Source organism: Lampetra fluviatilis, chromosome 11, assembly GCF_964198595.1.
Source record: "Lampetra fluviatilis chromosome 11, kcLamFluv1.1, whole genome shotgun sequence".
NCBI lineage: Eukaryota > Metazoa > Chordata > Hyperoartia > Petromyzontiformes > Petromyzontidae > Lampetra > Lampetra fluviatilis.
Genome location: NC_136285.1, coordinates 3131561 through 3148301, shown reverse-complemented (window position 1 = coordinate 3148301; position 16741 = coordinate 3131561).

Genomic DNA, 16741 nt, shown 5'->3' with positions numbered 1-16741 from the left:
TGAGGCATATTGTTTGTTTATTTAATTGTATCACATTTATGCTCCACGATGACGCCAATCATTTTTTTCTGTTTAACATGATTAGGGCTTTGCATGCAGTCCACGTGTCCATGTTTGCACGTCAAAAAACACAGCAGCAGAGGTTCGTTTGACACGCTGTATTGAGTGAATTGTTACAGTCACTTACACCTTTTGTAGTTTCTCATAGACTTTGTATTGACCTGATGCAACGTTGTAGATGTTTTCAAGCAAGGGGAAAATCATGACCATTTGGATTTTTCCCCAAAATAGCTGCCAAAATAATAGGCTCTCACCGTGTGGCATTGTGGAAGCAACATTTGATTTATGTATGCATGTTGAACTTGTTTCGCACCCGTACGTAGCCAACCGTGCTAATTGGAGGCGCGGGGGGGGGGAGACAACAAACATAACCCCAAAAATCAGTTCTAAAGAAATTAGTTTTCAATTTGGTCATGGTAAAGGATTAATCAGCACCGCATAACCACGTGGGCCAGCTTCCCTGTGTCCGTGACCTTGTTTTAAGGGGGTCATGATGCAAAAAGTCAGAGCAAGGGAGGGCGGCCATGACACAGCCAATGCAGCAACAAAAAAACAACGGAACGAGCAATACATCTTGGATGGAGGTTGATAGAATTCACCAGTCTGGGCTCGATATAATGAGTACCACATAAAGTATTTAAAACTATGAATTTTGTTTTACTTTACCAGGTAAGGCCCACTGAGCTACATAGGTCTATTGATAAGCGACTTGGCTGTCACAAATGATAGCTCAACGAAGTGGGTTGTCACGTGGAAATGTGGAGGGAAAACCCGGAGGACCCGGATAAAAATCTGCGCGACCACGGGGAAAAAGACCTCCTGGAAACCAGGCGAGGTAGTCAACATCTCGCCACCGCAGCGAGATGTTGTGCGATAGTGCTCGCAAAATGGGCCTTACCATAGTACCCACCCCCCACTGTTATTCGAGGAGGGAAACATTTTGACAATTGACACGAAAAAAGAAAATCAATGACGCTGGGCACTGTTGGCGAAGGGCAGCACCGCTCTTTGCAAGACATCGTCCACTTTGAATTCATCAACGTTTCTTGTCCACCCCCCCCGTCACCGCCTCTCCATCAAAGTTTGTCCACGTGGAGCAGTCACGGTTCCCCTTTGATCCTCAAACCAGTCGTGGATGTCAAGCTCGGTCGTGCCTTCCACTCGCACTCCTTAAAAAGTCTCTTCCACTGCGCGAAATGGATCCGTGGCAAAATCCGAGTTGCTAGATCTTGGCGGTAATTGTGGCCGGTTGCATAAAACCCCGTGAAGTGTTCCCTGCACCTCTCTAGGTGATATATATATAGTATGTGTGCGCCTGGTGGGAGTGGTGGCACAGTGGTTAGTGCACTGCACTATAATCTCAGTCACCTTTTGTGAATCCTAGCGAGCATATCAATGACATTCAGTGTCATGTTTTCCTGCCTCAGCAGCTCTGCCGCTATATATTTTCACTTGATGACGATTGCTTGTGATGCAATCGAAACGTCGTAATATATTTATTTTCTAAATACGTGGCTTTCCCGAAAGACCCAAAAAATATGTCTGAACTTGTTCTGGCTCTCCGCTCAGGTTGACTCAACCTACAACGAATGCGTACCCTGGTACAATGTGTGAACTTCACCTCTCGATAAAGAAGGGGCCACATTCGAGTCCGGGCAAAACGCGCCGCCGTGCACTGCGCTAGCCTTAATAGGTGCTCGCTAACAGCACTCGGCTCTCTGGATGATGAGCTAACAGCACTCGGATTTCTGGATGATCACGCTGAGCGTTGGACACAATCAGGCAGACGCTGGAGGACGACGAGCTGGCGCGTGGCTCCTGCGCTGGCTGGGCCGCGCCTCCCGTTTTGATTGATGCCCGAAAGTCGACGTTCAATTCACGGCTTTCTGAGCAACAATCAAATCGGGAACAACGCGGCAGGTCGGAGGTCGCAGCGAGAGCGGCCCTCGGTGGAGAGCGAAGACGGGGGGCGGTTAGACGGCGGCGCGATGTCAACAGACGACATGATCAACCAACACGATCAACCAACACGATCAACCGACACGATCAACCGACATGATCAACCAACACGATCAACTGAAGACATGATAAACCAACAACATGATCAACCGACATGATCAACCAACATGATCAACCAACATGATCAACCAACATGATCAACCAACATGATCAACCGACATGATAAACTCACACGATCAACCAACACGATCAACCGACACGATCAACCGACACGATCAACCGACACGATCAACTGACACGTGTACGGGGCATCAAAACGCTCATACACCCCTGGTAATTATTGTCATCGGCATCAGCATGCATTATTTATACCGCGCCTCCCATGCAGCACATCCCGAGAAACCAAGAGTGAGAGAGACCCTAAAGGAAGGATGTTGAGAACAGAGGTTGTGATGTTGATTAAAGTAAGGATAGTGAGTGGAGTGAAGAACGTTGGAGTAGACTTTAAACAAACACAGGTGAAATCCCAGTCACATGGAAGTATCTCTTTGACAAAGGTGTGCTGGACAATCGCAAAAATATGAACGTTGCCAATATCTAATCAGAAAAAGACCACGTATTTACTTAACAAAGAACATGTCCCCCCTATTCCATCAAGTTATGGGCAGGACTTTATGTCAATAATAGCAGCCCGATAATTAATTGGTTGGAAATTCAACGCTCCTATGGCTGGGGCCAGTCTGTCCGTCGGCTAACTGCTGTTGACTTTTTTCAAATGCTGGTTGGTTGCCTCCCAACCAGCATTTGAACGCCAAACACCTCTGGCAGTGAGACGAGGATTCTGCCACGGTGATGTCCGACCAGAAAAGACGGGAGCATGACCGAGCACGTGAAACCCCAACGCCGAGGATAGACCGCATCCATCCAAAACTATACTTTAGTATTTATCCAATGTTTGATACTATATAGGTGGAGTGGTAGTGCAATGTGGTTAGCACACCACACTCTGAACTAGCTATAACTGAGTTGGATTTACAGCCACGGCCAACATCAGAAGCGAATGATATCTGAACCATGCCCGATCAACCCCACCCTTTTACTGACCCGCACTGAGAAGAGTGGTGAAGTATGGTCAACGCCATGACCGACATGGCATTGGGAATCCTTCATTCATCAGCGAATTTACAAGGGGCTGAAAATGATACGTTTATATCGCTAAGGTAACATTAATGGTGACTTTTAACAAAGCCAGTAAAATATACGAATTGTAATTTTCAGTAATCTTCCCACGCTAAATTGACACAGCAACAATGTCATACACTTTCCTGGTTAACGTCAAGGGTTTTTTTGAAAGTCAGTATGGCTTCTCTAGAAATATATATATTGCCTCCAAAAAGATTCAGATCACTTTTTATCACGTCCCGGTTAAAGCCCCTCCATTGAGCCCCATAGACTCTCGGGGCAAAGTGTCGTGAGCGAGCTTCTGCTGAGGGCCCACGAACGTGGCACATAATTGGCTGCTGTGTCCATCGCCAGGCCAGGCCAGATTCACAGGCACTGCGCCTGGTACGTGTTCCCTAATGCTTTTCACACGTACATAGCAGACGCACGTATGCACATATCACCAAGCACGTAAATGCACACATTACAAATCAAATTGAGGAATACGCAAACTGCTAATATTGCAACGCAGTGTCATTATTGAGGCAATGTATTATTTTCTATCAAGTATTTAGAAAATGAAGATGAATACTGGATGTAAATACTTAAAGCAAATTGGAAAAAACGTCCTGAAAAAAGTTTGGTCATGTTTTGCCAAATAAAGATCTTTAATTATTATGATTAATGATTAAAATATAATATCTACAAAAATTTAATGCATTAATACTTATCAATTTTTTCATCAAATTTGTTTGCTAATCCGTCTGGGCTAGATACTAATTAGAATAATTAGTGACCACTCTGTGGGGCAGTTAACAGCAGACACTGGCGACTGCCACGGTGAATGTAGAATTTCCACCACTGGCTCTGGGCCACCACGAGAAATCAATCACCAGGACCCCAATCGCTCGTCTCTATGTATGCATGTTGAACTTCTTTCGCACCGTACGCAGCCAACCATGCCTAGTCGCAGGTGCTAATTGTTACATACTTACACCACGAGAAATCGCCAGGACACCAATCGCTCGCCTGGACAGGGCACCACTCTCGCTTCATCTCCGGTGCAGGCTCTCCGGTGACCCGACCTATTCAATGAACGACCAACAAATATCTCTGACTCCTTCTAACGTTCTATTCCTTCTGCACACAAAACCAATCGACGTCGACCAGCAGACACGCCACACGCTCGCTCGCACGCACGCGCCTTAGGCATGCACATCAAACAGCGCGCAGGCGAGATGCACGGCAGTGAAGGAACGGAGGGAGGAGGGCTGCAGCAGTGCTTGCTCGCGGCTTCGTCTCGCTCGCCGCCGAGCCCCGCTCTCCGCCACCCGGAGGTTCGATTGCAGGCGCGGCGTGCGGCTCGTCGTCGGCAGCTTGTGAGCGGTGAAGATCGAGCCCGGCCGCCTTTTATACTCCACGCCTTGCCGGAACTGAGTAACGTGGCGTCTTGAGCCGCGCCAAGCTTCACAATAGCACGAGGGTGCTCCAGGGCCTACTCCCTGCCTGGGTCACGTTGTACTTCACGCAGGGGTCGATGGCACCTCCTCCTCCTCCTGATTCCTCCGGCTCTCTCGGCTCGCGGCGTCTCTGTGTCTCTGTGAGAGCACCTCGAGATGGGGTCACCGTGCACTCGTCGATGTCCGCGTGCACTCTGCCTCGTGTGCCCGTGCATATCTGAGACTGCACATCACAATGTCTCCACGTGACACGTAATTAAGTAAGCGTTGCAATGATTGACCATCCACCCGAGCAGTGACTCAACAATTCAATTCGAGAATTGAAAAAAAATGTCCGTCGCGTTTGTTGCTGCCCGGTTTTAATTGCCAACTCATTCTCCCACCTGCCCCCACGCCCACCCAACTCCCACCTCGCGTCATTTGTAAAGTCTTGTTTGCTTGCTTAGCTTCAGTGCAAACGTGAGAATTTTCGTAAATCGTCAAGTGATTGATGTTGACGGGTCGACGCGTTTAGTGAGCAGGGTTAAGGGTCGGCGAGGGGCTGACCTTGTCCTTCTCCCCTACACCTCGGATGAAGCACGGTTGGCTACGTACGGCGCGGACGAAGTTCAACGTACAACATTATCCGTAACGGCTGGCTCCGTGGATTAGGGGGGGGGAGCCGCTCTCGTGGGCATCGTCCCGCAGGAGGTTCGCAAGATCGAGTACCACTGAGTGAGTGGGAGGTCAACAGTTGCCCCCTATTGAGACACCGGCCCTCACGACTGCCATGCACAGTCAACATCCGTGGCTCATGGCCGCCAATGGGAAATCAGTGGTGTCCCCACCAACTGCACGTGTGAGTAGGAAGACTTTGGCTTCATGTGAATTGGACATCTGTAAAACTACTGGACATGTGTGAAAAAGAGCCCCACAGATCATCGGATTCCTCCAGTCTAAATACAGATTTTGATTGTGAACGTGTTTTTATTTATTCAGCAACGGCCGTTTTAATGATGATCCTGCATTGGGATGTTTGAGAGTTTTGCAGGCGGGAGGAGAGCAGATTGCCCATAGACAAAGCGTGCAATCAAGTGAGGCAGAGCGTCACAATCCACACACAGCTCATATCCCTGCAGAGTGGGAGTGGCACACACGATAGAGGCGTGCCACCGTGCACTGTGCTAGGGTTTAACTGAATAATGTTGTATTTGTCGACAAGTGTGCGTGTGTTATGGGGTGGGGAGCGGTAGTGCAGCGGTTATTGCGCTGCGCTATGAACCTGGCGACCCGGGTTTGATTCCCGCTCACGGCCAACACCAGAGACGATTATCTGAACCGGTCCCGGGCCTCCTCTAGATCGACTCAGCCTCAAACGAGTACCAAGTGTGATGTGTAAACATCGCCACTGGGGAGACAAAGGCGGTCGGGCGTGGTGCTGGCCACCCTCGTGTTCCGTGCCAGCCTGCAGAGGTGCTGGCTAACAGCACTTGCCCCGTATTTTCTGTTACAGGATATACAGGGGACCTTTGTTCGAGTTACGCCTACTTTTTGGGATTTCGAAAATGGTTATCCGTTGAAGAGACTGGACTCTGTCATAGAAACGTAGATTTTTAAATTACATTTTGTACACCAATGTAAATATATCACCAATGGAGGCACCTTACCTTGATACTGTTATTAAGTTTTGTATACCATTGCACTGTTCCAATTTTTTTTATTGGACTCGTGACAAAATATATCTATGGGATACCTTTTTTCCAGAATCAAAATGATGAAAAAATAAGAATAGGCTTCACCCTCTCTGGCATCAAAACAGGTGTTAAGATCTTCTAACACTGGTGAGACAATTTAACACGCAAGCTTTCGCGACCAGTATTATTCATAATCAAGGTTTCTGGGTTAGATCGCGTTATTTATAAATGTGTCGCAACCCTCCACCACCCGACACGGCCAATCAGTAAAAAATGTTTCACGTTGACAAAAGACAAATAGTTCACTAGTTTAGCCCACCGGCGTGTTGAAGCGTGAATCCGCAACATTAAAAATTTGAGTACGCCGTTTCGCTGGTAATGACATCCAGCATCTTCAGGCGATTTGCCAGAATAGTGAAGCCATCCACCTGCTTCCGGTCTTAAATAGTGCAGGATGACGTCATCGTTGTTGAGATCAGAGGTGGGGGTGTATGCAATTATGTAATAGGTCATTAATCAGCCACTTAGCATGTGACTCACCTGTAAGGAATTGCAATATGTGTTGTGTATTACTTAATAATACGCTTCCAGGCTGCGCTGAGTCTGCAGCTATCACAGCGGTTGAAATTATTTGAATTCTTCTCAATTTCGATTGATTCTCTAACTAGTCTTGGACAGTAATAATGAATGGCTACACTAATGCTCAAATTAACAGAGCATTGAATGCCAAACCAAGACCGAACAACAATACTGCTGAAAGTGAATTATCAAAACATTTAAAATACCATATATCTCGCGAGTTACTGACAAATTAGCCCGTGTTTTGCAAAAGCAACATATTAAAGTGAGATTTGGAACGGCACACAAAATTCAAAAACTAGTGTCTTGTACTAAAGATGAATTACCGAAGTTATCAACAGAAGGTGTATATCGGATCAATTGCTTATGCGGTAAGTGTTATATTGGACAGACGGGAAGCGTAAGACCAAAAGAACACCAAAGGAACATTAAATTCGCCCAAACGCAGCTGTCAGCAGTGGCAGATCATGCTTGCCAACAAGGACATTCAATTGATTTTGATAACGTTGAAGTGTTATGCAGAACTAATTATTACTGGCTAAGACTAGTTAGAGAATCAATCGAAATTGAGAAGAATTCAGATCATTTCAAGCTCTGTGATAGCTACAGACTCAGCGCAGCCTGGAAGCGTATTATTAAGTAATACACAACACATATTGCAATTCCTTACAGGTGAGTCACATGCTAAGTGGCTGATTAATTATCTATTACATAATTGCATACACCCCCACCGCTGATCCCAACAATGATGACGTTATCCTGCACTATTTAAGACCGGAAGCAGGTGGATGGCGTCACTATTCTGGCAAATCGCCTGAAGATGCTGGATGTAATTTCCAGCGAAACGTTGTACTCAAATTGTAAATGTTGTGGATCCACTCTTCAACACACCGCTGGCCTAAAGTAATTAACTATTTGTCTTTTGTCAACGTGACACATTTTTTTTACTGATTGGCCGTGTCGGGTGGTGGAGGGTTGCGACACATTTATAAATAACGCGATCTAACCAAGAAACCTTTTATGATGAACTGGTGGAGACAATGCCACGAATAAGGCTGTCTCTGGCGTAGGCCAATCAGTTTCAACGACACTCTGTACATTTTAATTCTATTTATCGGAGTGTTTCTGTGCATGTTTTGCCGCAAGTACGCGAGGTTAATGCAGACTTGATACTTTTCGATAGGCAACTATTTGGCGTTTTTTTGCCAGAAGGGGTAAAACCGATTCTAATTTTGTCATCGGTGTTACTAAATAAGAGCATTCATCATCATCAGTCCCATATTATTATTTTAAATCCTCAAAAAACAGATTTGGCCAAACGTCCCATGCAGGATGCTCCTGACCAAGAAGCTGATAATATCCTGGAAATGTTTTTGTTGTTGCTGTTATACGACTCTTGTCGTTGTGGTTGCATTTACGACACCCTTCGCAAAATGTACTTTCGCGTTTTCTTTGCCGCGGTGATCTCTCCACCCTTCCCCATGGCCTAGTCGCTCCACCCGACCGGCACCACACTGCGCTCCGCGCTGCGCTAATGAAATCTCCCATTGAGCTCCCTCCTCCTCCTCCTGCTGCTGCTGCTGCTACCTCATTTCCCGCGTCTCTCCGTGCCCTGCCGCTGCGATCCGGAGCGCGGAGCAAGTGTCGCGGTCAGCGTGACAAAAACCGTGACACGGACACCTCTCTCTACAAGGCAAATATCCCCCCCCGGGAGCCTTGACAGACTGTTGGGGAGAGCCCTGTTAGCGAGTAGCGCCTATGAAGGCCGGCACGGATCACGAGGGGGTGGGTGGCCAGCACCACGCCCGGTCGCCTTTGTCTCCCCAGTGGCGATGTTTACACACCGCACCGGGTACTCAGTTTTGAGGCTCATTCGACCCGGGAGAAGCCCAGAACCGTTACAGACTATTGTCACTGGTGTTGAATCGAACTCGGGGAGCCAGGTTCGCAGGGCGGCGCAGTAACCGCTACACGATCGCTCCCCACACTTTCAGACAAAGATCCCCCGTACAACCTTAACAGAGTGTTGGGGCAAGTGCTGTTAGCGAATAGCACATATGAAGGCCGGTACGACACACGAGGAGGTGGGTGTCCAGCACCATGCCCGGCCGCCTTTGTCTCCCCAGTGGCGTTGTTTACACACCGCACCAGGACCGGTTCAAAGAATCGTCACTGGTGTTGGCCGTGAGCAGGAATCTAATTCGGGCCGCCAGGTTCGTCTCGCGGCGCGATAACCGCGACACCACCGCTCCACCCGCTATGCACACTGCCCACACGCGCACGTCCATGTCCTCGAGGCCTGATGGAGAACGTGGAATTTCCACGGCAGGATCGGTAACAGACACGAGCGCTGAACAATGCTTATCATGACCAGGTAGACACTTTTGCCTTTTTGTGAAGGCATTTTACTCCAATTGTATTTTTTATTAGCCCAAGCGAAATACATTTTTATCTAAAACACGATGCAAAATGTATTCCTTTCAATTATTCGGCACTTAAGGCCCCGCATAACGCATGAATTACGCTTAAAAAGCTACAATAGTTATTCAGTAATAGCAGCAACAACAATACAAATGTGTGTCTGCTCGTAATTAAATTTGACCGGTCATTCAACTCTCAAACTTGTCACGTTAATAAACGAGTTAAATCAGAGGGTTGTGGCGTTACAAACATGCTACCGGGCAATACGCTTGCAACAATAATGGGACTGTTTGCTACTCTGCGCTTGCTGAATATCGTTAATGCACATTCTGAATAATAATGTCACTTAATATAAATATTGGCTTGCCTCAGTGTGATAATACGTCATGCTAATTGCATTACCGACCTGTCGCCTTCATCCGAGTCAAAGTCACAGTGTCCCTCATTCTCAATATGATCATCGGGTGCGGTGCCAGTGGTGGAAATTCCACATTCCTATGGTGGCGATCGCTTTCTCCGTGGCACAACCACGGTTGTCTTTTTTACACTAAGGGAGCGATTTATCGCGAAAGATCAAGGGGTCATCTCGGCCAATGCCCACACTGCCGCTACATCCCAGCCTTAGACTCAACCTTGGGGTCGTGTAAGTGGTTGGCGTGTTAATGAGTATTTATGAGCACAGGAGACATGTTGAAGTTTGGTACCTAACTTCAGAAAGTGGTATTTATTCGGATGTTAAAGGCACAAGGTGCAGCCCTGTAATTTCTTGCTCACGCCACTGTTGGTAGAAGGTCCTCCGCTGAAGGGAGCTCTAGAGAGAGCCCCGATAATAAGGGGTTTTGGCCTACTCTTCCACGCTGGTGCGACGTGTTAGAAGAGGTGTGAGTAATCATCAGTGTACCCCACCGTATCGACTAACCCACTGCTGTGTGGACAGAGGCGTGCGGAACCGAACAACACTTTCCCCATTGTTTTATCCCCGCGCCGGGATTTTGAATCGGACCGGTCGCCTCGCGAGCGCAAGCGTGAGGACCATTACGCAGGCGGCAGCTTCCCGCTTTGTGAACACAGTCGCACGGTAAATGTGCATCCACCCAAACAGCTCCCGTAGCGAGATATCCCATCTCTAGTTTGGAAGTGAGCGGAGACTTCGAATCGTGGTCAGGGATTTTGGACTCGGCCCACCGTCCTTGAAACCGGTAGCACCTTGCGGAAAGTCAGCAATGGTCATCCTATGCAGGAGTATTGGCCATTGCCATGGGAATGTGGAATTCATACCCACTGGCTCAGTGCTACCACTGGCTTTGACGACTTTGTCCTGTTTTATTTCACAGCAGAGACACTTTGACCCTGAATTAAATCGTTAAATATGTTAACTGTATGTTCAAATATATGTAGACTATTTAAAACAAACTATTTTTTATTTGACCAGGTAAGGCCCCCTGAACTCTATAACTCTTTCTCAGAAGCGACCTGGTCATCACAAATTATAGCTCAACGAAGTGGCTTATCCTCATGTGGAAATCTGTAGCAGCCAAATACCCTAAACGCATGATTCTGAATGTGGAGGGAAAAAGCTGAGGACCCGGAAAAAATCCACACGACTACGGGAAAAGAGACATACAAACTCCAAATATACAGCAGGCGTCAGGGTCGGGATCGAACCCCCGACCTCCTGCATACCAGGCGAGGTAGTTAACATCTCGCCACCGTGGCACCCTATGTAAGAACACAAGTAACAATTTCCGTTTCAAAATGCAGCTACATTTTAGTTATGGTGAGACCTACAAAAACGTGCAGTGGGTATACATCTTGCATTGTTTGAACAATTTTGGTAAAAACCAATAAAAATACGCAAAATAAAGCAATCTGTTATATTTTGTTTGATGTTTTAAGGTTGCGTGGCTTTAACACATATACACACACTCGTCTTGGTCCAAAAGAGAAGTTTATGTTGCCAACAATTGAAGTGCTGAATGCTTCTAAAAAAATATCTACTAAAGGCCAGTTAAGTGCCAGAGGTTTGAAGTGTCTTCTTTGGTCAGCTTGAAGAGCTGAAGGCTGTAACAACTGTTTAGCCTGGTTAGCCTCCACACTCGCCTGGAGCCACCGCTTCTACTCAGGACATCAACGTCGTCAGAGTAACCATCGCTCACCCCTTCTACCCGTTGCATATTGCTAACGGTGATATTTCAGCGGCGTGCAAGGTGCCTTTGTGTAGCGTCCCCTTTGACACGCCACACGTCGACTGCAGGCTTCACGAACCCTGACTACGCCGAAGGAGAACGCGGTGGGTGGGGGTGGTGGTGGCAGGGTTGGTGGCTCAAGGACGCAGCTGCCCTCGAGAGCGGCCTGCAGCTGTAGGATGTTGCCACGCAGAGGCTCTGCCACCCCCACCCCACCACCACCACTGCACTTGAGCACGATGAGATCTTCAGCAGCAGCAGTGAAGATGAACAAACAAAATAACCCCCCCCCCACGCGCAAATGGACACATCATCATCACCGCTCCACGTGTACGCTCCCCGCAGAAACCTGTTGTTCTTTTGCCTTGTACGTTCATGTGTTTAATTACTGATTCTGTTGTTTCACGTATCGTCTGTTTATAGTATGTACACAGTATATAGGTGTTGTTTATAGTGAAGAGTATTTGTGTTTTTTTTGTATGTTGTAAGATAAAAAAATATATATTGCGCCGATCAAAACGTTGACCATGACAAACGTCCCGATGCTCAAATGGGCATGGGGGAAATGTTCGTCTCCACTGACAGCCCCAAGTCACTCGTCAGCATAGTCAGCCATGATCTATCCACTGCTGGATGAAGCCGTCGCTAGCCATCGAGGTCCCACGATGCAATAATCCACACAACGCCGACACACCAACTGATGCGTTCTTCCAGCCCTAGGCCAGCGGTCAAAATTATACATTTATGGGGCCGAGGCCAAGGAAAACTCGTGTCCAAGTGGCGCACGGCAATACTCCTCCCGGCGATTCTGCAGGGATGATGGAGGGAGCCTCATAGCATTGAGAGGGGAGGGAATAACTGGAAGACCCGGAGAAAAATCCACGCATCCACAGCGAAAACATGCAAACTCCAAATATACTACAGCAGGCGTCAGTGTCGTGATCGAACCCTCGACCTCCTGCATACCAGGCGGGGTGGTCAACATATAGCACGAGCTAGAACAGAATGCATGGTAGACACTCGTGTCGCTATAACGCATTCCGTTTAGCATTTGTAGCATTTGCTATGAAGTTTGTTTAACGTTGACCTCGGCGTATGCCCCCTCCCCCAACCCACTTTTGACAAGGGCGTGACGCAGAGGCACGCTTGGCTACGTACGGTACGAAAGAAATTCACCATGCAAAGGGTGGTGGGTAGAGGTGGCCCTTCGCGGGGCTTTGGAGCTGTGAGCCTTGGCGTATTGATTTCCAGGCAGAGCATATTGAAGGGCAGCGTGATCGGAACGAACGGTGAATTGCCTTCTGTACAAATAAGGTCGGTACTGCTGAACGAAGAACACGATCGCCAACAATTCGCGACGTGTAACACAATACCGTTGCTCCGCCAGAGACAAAACCCGGCTGCCATATGCAATCACCCGTTCAATAGCGTCAACGACCTAGGACAAACCTCCCCCGATGCCGGTGTTATTCGCCTCCGTGTGGAAAATAAAGAGCAATGCAAAATTTAGGTAGCTCAGCGGGGGGGCATTCATCAACCCATCACGCAGTTAATCGAATGCGTCCTCCTCTTCCTTTCCCCAGTGGAATTTGATACCCTTGACCGTCAGCGCATGGAGGGGCTTGGCGATGGAAGCAAAACCCACCATAAATCGTCGCTAATAGGACGCAAAACCGATAAAACTCCTCACCTCCCCCACCGATGTGGGGGTCGGCCATGAGCGAACACAATCGTTTTTTTCGGGGTCGGTGGCAATACCCGACCGGCTGATGATGTGGCCGAGGTATCGCTCAGATTCACGCAAGAGGTGGCATTTCTACAGTTTAAATTTGAGGTTGGCCGCACGGATTTTAACAAAAACTGCCCTCAGACGTTCCAGGTGTTCGTCAAAAGTACGGCTGAAGACAATGACGTCGCCTAAATAGATTAAGCAGGAGACCCACTGAAGCCCAGCAAAAAACAGCTCCATCAATCGCTGGAATGTTGCTGGGGCCGAGTGGAGACCCATTGGCAGCCTGTTAAATTCGAACAGACCCTGTGGCGTGCGGAAGGCTGTCTTCGGTTTAGATTTTGCGTCGAGTGGCAATTGCCAGAAACCAGACAAAAGGCCCAGGGTCGAAAAGTAACGTGCCCCTGCCAAGGCATCAAGGGATTTGTCCACGCGGGGGAGGGGGTAAGCGTCAGCTACTGAAATTTTGTTTAGCCTGCGAAAATTTACACAAAATCATACGTTGCCATCGTGCTTCTTCACGAGCACGATGGGAACTCCCCATGGGTTGGTGGATGGGGAGATGATGTCGGCAGCCAACCTGACATGTACTTTCTCAGCAGGACTTAAACGGAACGGGTTTTGGCGGATGGGTGCAGCATCACCCATATCAATATGATGTTTCAACAATTTAGTGCATCCAATGTCAAATTTAGATTTACTGAAAACATCAGCCAATTCCAGTAACAAAGCGTGTAATTTATCCCTCTGGGAATTAGACAAATTGCCAGCCGATGAACAAAGCAAATCCAACCACTTTTCATCGGTGCTGGAGTGTGGTTGTGGCTGAGGCTCGGTTCGGACATGGCCTACCGTCGAATCGGCATGCAGCGCCGGCGTCGCATGAGCGCACACAGTGCCCTGCGGTATTACGGTCGTGCATAGTCCAGCATTCAAGACTTGGATGAAAGGGTCTCGATCCCCAGAAACCAGTATTTGCGCACTGACGAGTTTCAAGCCTGAACCGCAGTATTAGAAGGGCCTACGAGTACACCACTTGCTGTCGCACCCGGATCGAGGGGTTTCCGAAAACCGAGAGGAACCAACATTTGCGCACCTGGTGGGATGTGCACCGTTCGGGACACCAGTGCCTGAACGGTGGCGCATGCCGTGCACAATTTCGTGGGGGACGGTAGGAATGCCATATGCCGGCCCGAAGGCAATTCGATACAGGCTTGATCGATTCGAATTTTGATGGGCATTTTGCCCAAGAAATCCGTACCCAACAGGCACGGAACAGCGAGGGATGAAGAAACCAAGATCGGACCAGCAAATTTCATGTCACCAACGCAAATTTGGGCTCTGATTTGGCCAATCAATCCCAGCGAACCCCTGTTAGCAGCAAAACACGAAACATCAATGGGGAGTAAGGACCGACATTTTTCTGGCAAAATAGTGTAGATGAGGTCGTAAATTATTGTGCCAGACACACCCGTGTCGACAAGCAAGCGAAATTCGACCCTTTCAATGGAACCCTCAATGTCTGACGAACTCGCGGCCGCGGCAATGACCCTGTGGGCCAACTCCGACCACTGGCGTGGACGGAGCTCCCAGTCGGCATTATGGCACGTGACGCGCCACACTGATGTGTGTGCAGGGGCCGAGCATGTGGGGTGCCACGACTCGCCTGGGACGGACGTGGAACCGAGGGTGAGCAGGGTGGAGGAGATCGTGGCCCGGAGACACGACATCAAGGAGCCCGGCAGCTTGACGACACGTGCCCCCGTAGACCGCAGTTGTAGCAAACGACAAGGGCAGCATCTGTCCGTTGAGATGCTTGTCCCCGCTGTCGAAGTTCCCGTGGATGCTGGCGGTTGTCGGCGCTCCAACCCCCAGCTTGAGTGGACGCAAAAGCCTGGGCGGGTTGACACTCTTCCGACGGACAGCACGACTCGTTCAGCACAGCACAAGCCGCAAGGCCAGAGTCCCGTTGGAGAAGGAGGTGTGCATGAATACACCTTGCTGCCCGCAGGGAAGACGTCGCCATTATCGACAGCATGTATTGGTACTTGTAGTTGCCGTGCCAGCGCTAGTAGTTTCTCTCAAACCAGCGCATCAATGCCCTCCAAGTCTATTCGAGGAAAGGCGGCCATTGCTAGGGCAAGCAGCACGCTGCTGAAGGCAGAGGAGTTTCAGACTCACCCTTTTTCCACGAGGAGAACTGGTCTCGAACATCCGATGGTGGTCCATAGATGTTGGTCAGTTGTTGCAATGCCTATTGCAATGTTGACTGCTGTCCCGGCAGGATAGTGATGAGGGCGGCGAGGGCGTCGTCGTTCAACGCGGCTGGGAGTTCCCGCAGCGCCTCTTCGTCTGTCCATCCCGCCATTTCGCGGTGCGAGAGGAGGCGGCGCTGAAAGGCCACCCAGTCACCGCCCGCCGCCATAAACTATTTAAGGATGGGCAAATGCTGATGGATGGTCGGTACGCGCCCCGTTGACAGAATATTTTCGTTGCTTCTGGCAGGAACATCACCGTCGCTGGCACATATAATGGCGGCTCCTTGCGGCGGTCGCACCACTTGACGCGGCAACCCCTGATTGGAGCAGCCCGAAGTCGGACATGTCATCAGTTCCATAAGGCATGTGCCTTCCAGCGGAAGCTCCTCCACTTCCAGCGGAAGCTCGTCCACTTTCGGCGGGAGTTTCAAAAATCTACGTGGGAACCCCGGAATTGGCGGCGGTCATGGCCACCACCCGTTGCCCCGCTCCCTCCTCCTCCGCCGCCAGCTACCCATGATGGATTTCATCCAGGATGGAAGCCACGTCGTGCAGAATTTCGGTGAGATGGGAGTGTGCCGCATGCAGCGCTCTCCCCGGTGGTGAAGTCCCGCCGGGTGGCCGGGCAGGCAGCGGCTCGGCCAGTGAGGCTTCCTCGTCTCCAACCGGGGCTGGCATGTCGGCAGCTGTGTCGTTTTCTTCTTCGCCCGGAGCCCTGGCATGTATCTTCCTCCATGCGTCCATTGTCACTAAGATAAGGCCACTTCTGACACCAGTTGTAGTGGGTAAGAAACTGGAGGGAACTTTCACTTAGAGGCCACACGTTTTTTATAACAATTTAAGAACTCAACGAGCTATAATACAAAGAGGTAACGGCCGCTTCACCCGATATGCTACGTAGCTGGCTAGCTCGCCTCTGCAGCTATTCCTACGGCTACCCTGCCAGGGCTTGAGTCTTCACTGACGTCTTCACTGGTTATAAGCTCGGAGCTTCACTGGTATAGCTCCAGCCTCACTCTAGCCAGGGGTTCGGCTTCACCCACAGGGATCTTCTCTTCAGGGCTCTAGGTCTTCAGTCTTCTTCAGTCTTCAGCCAGACGATTCTGACTCAAGCCATTCAAAGTCCTGACTTCTATACAGGGTCTCGGCTCACTCCGCCCCTGACCACGCCTCCCTTCCAGAACCTTCTCGAAGGTCCTGGATGATGACCTCATCCCCCAGCCCCCTGGGGTCCCAACTGTTGGTCCTGCTGCTT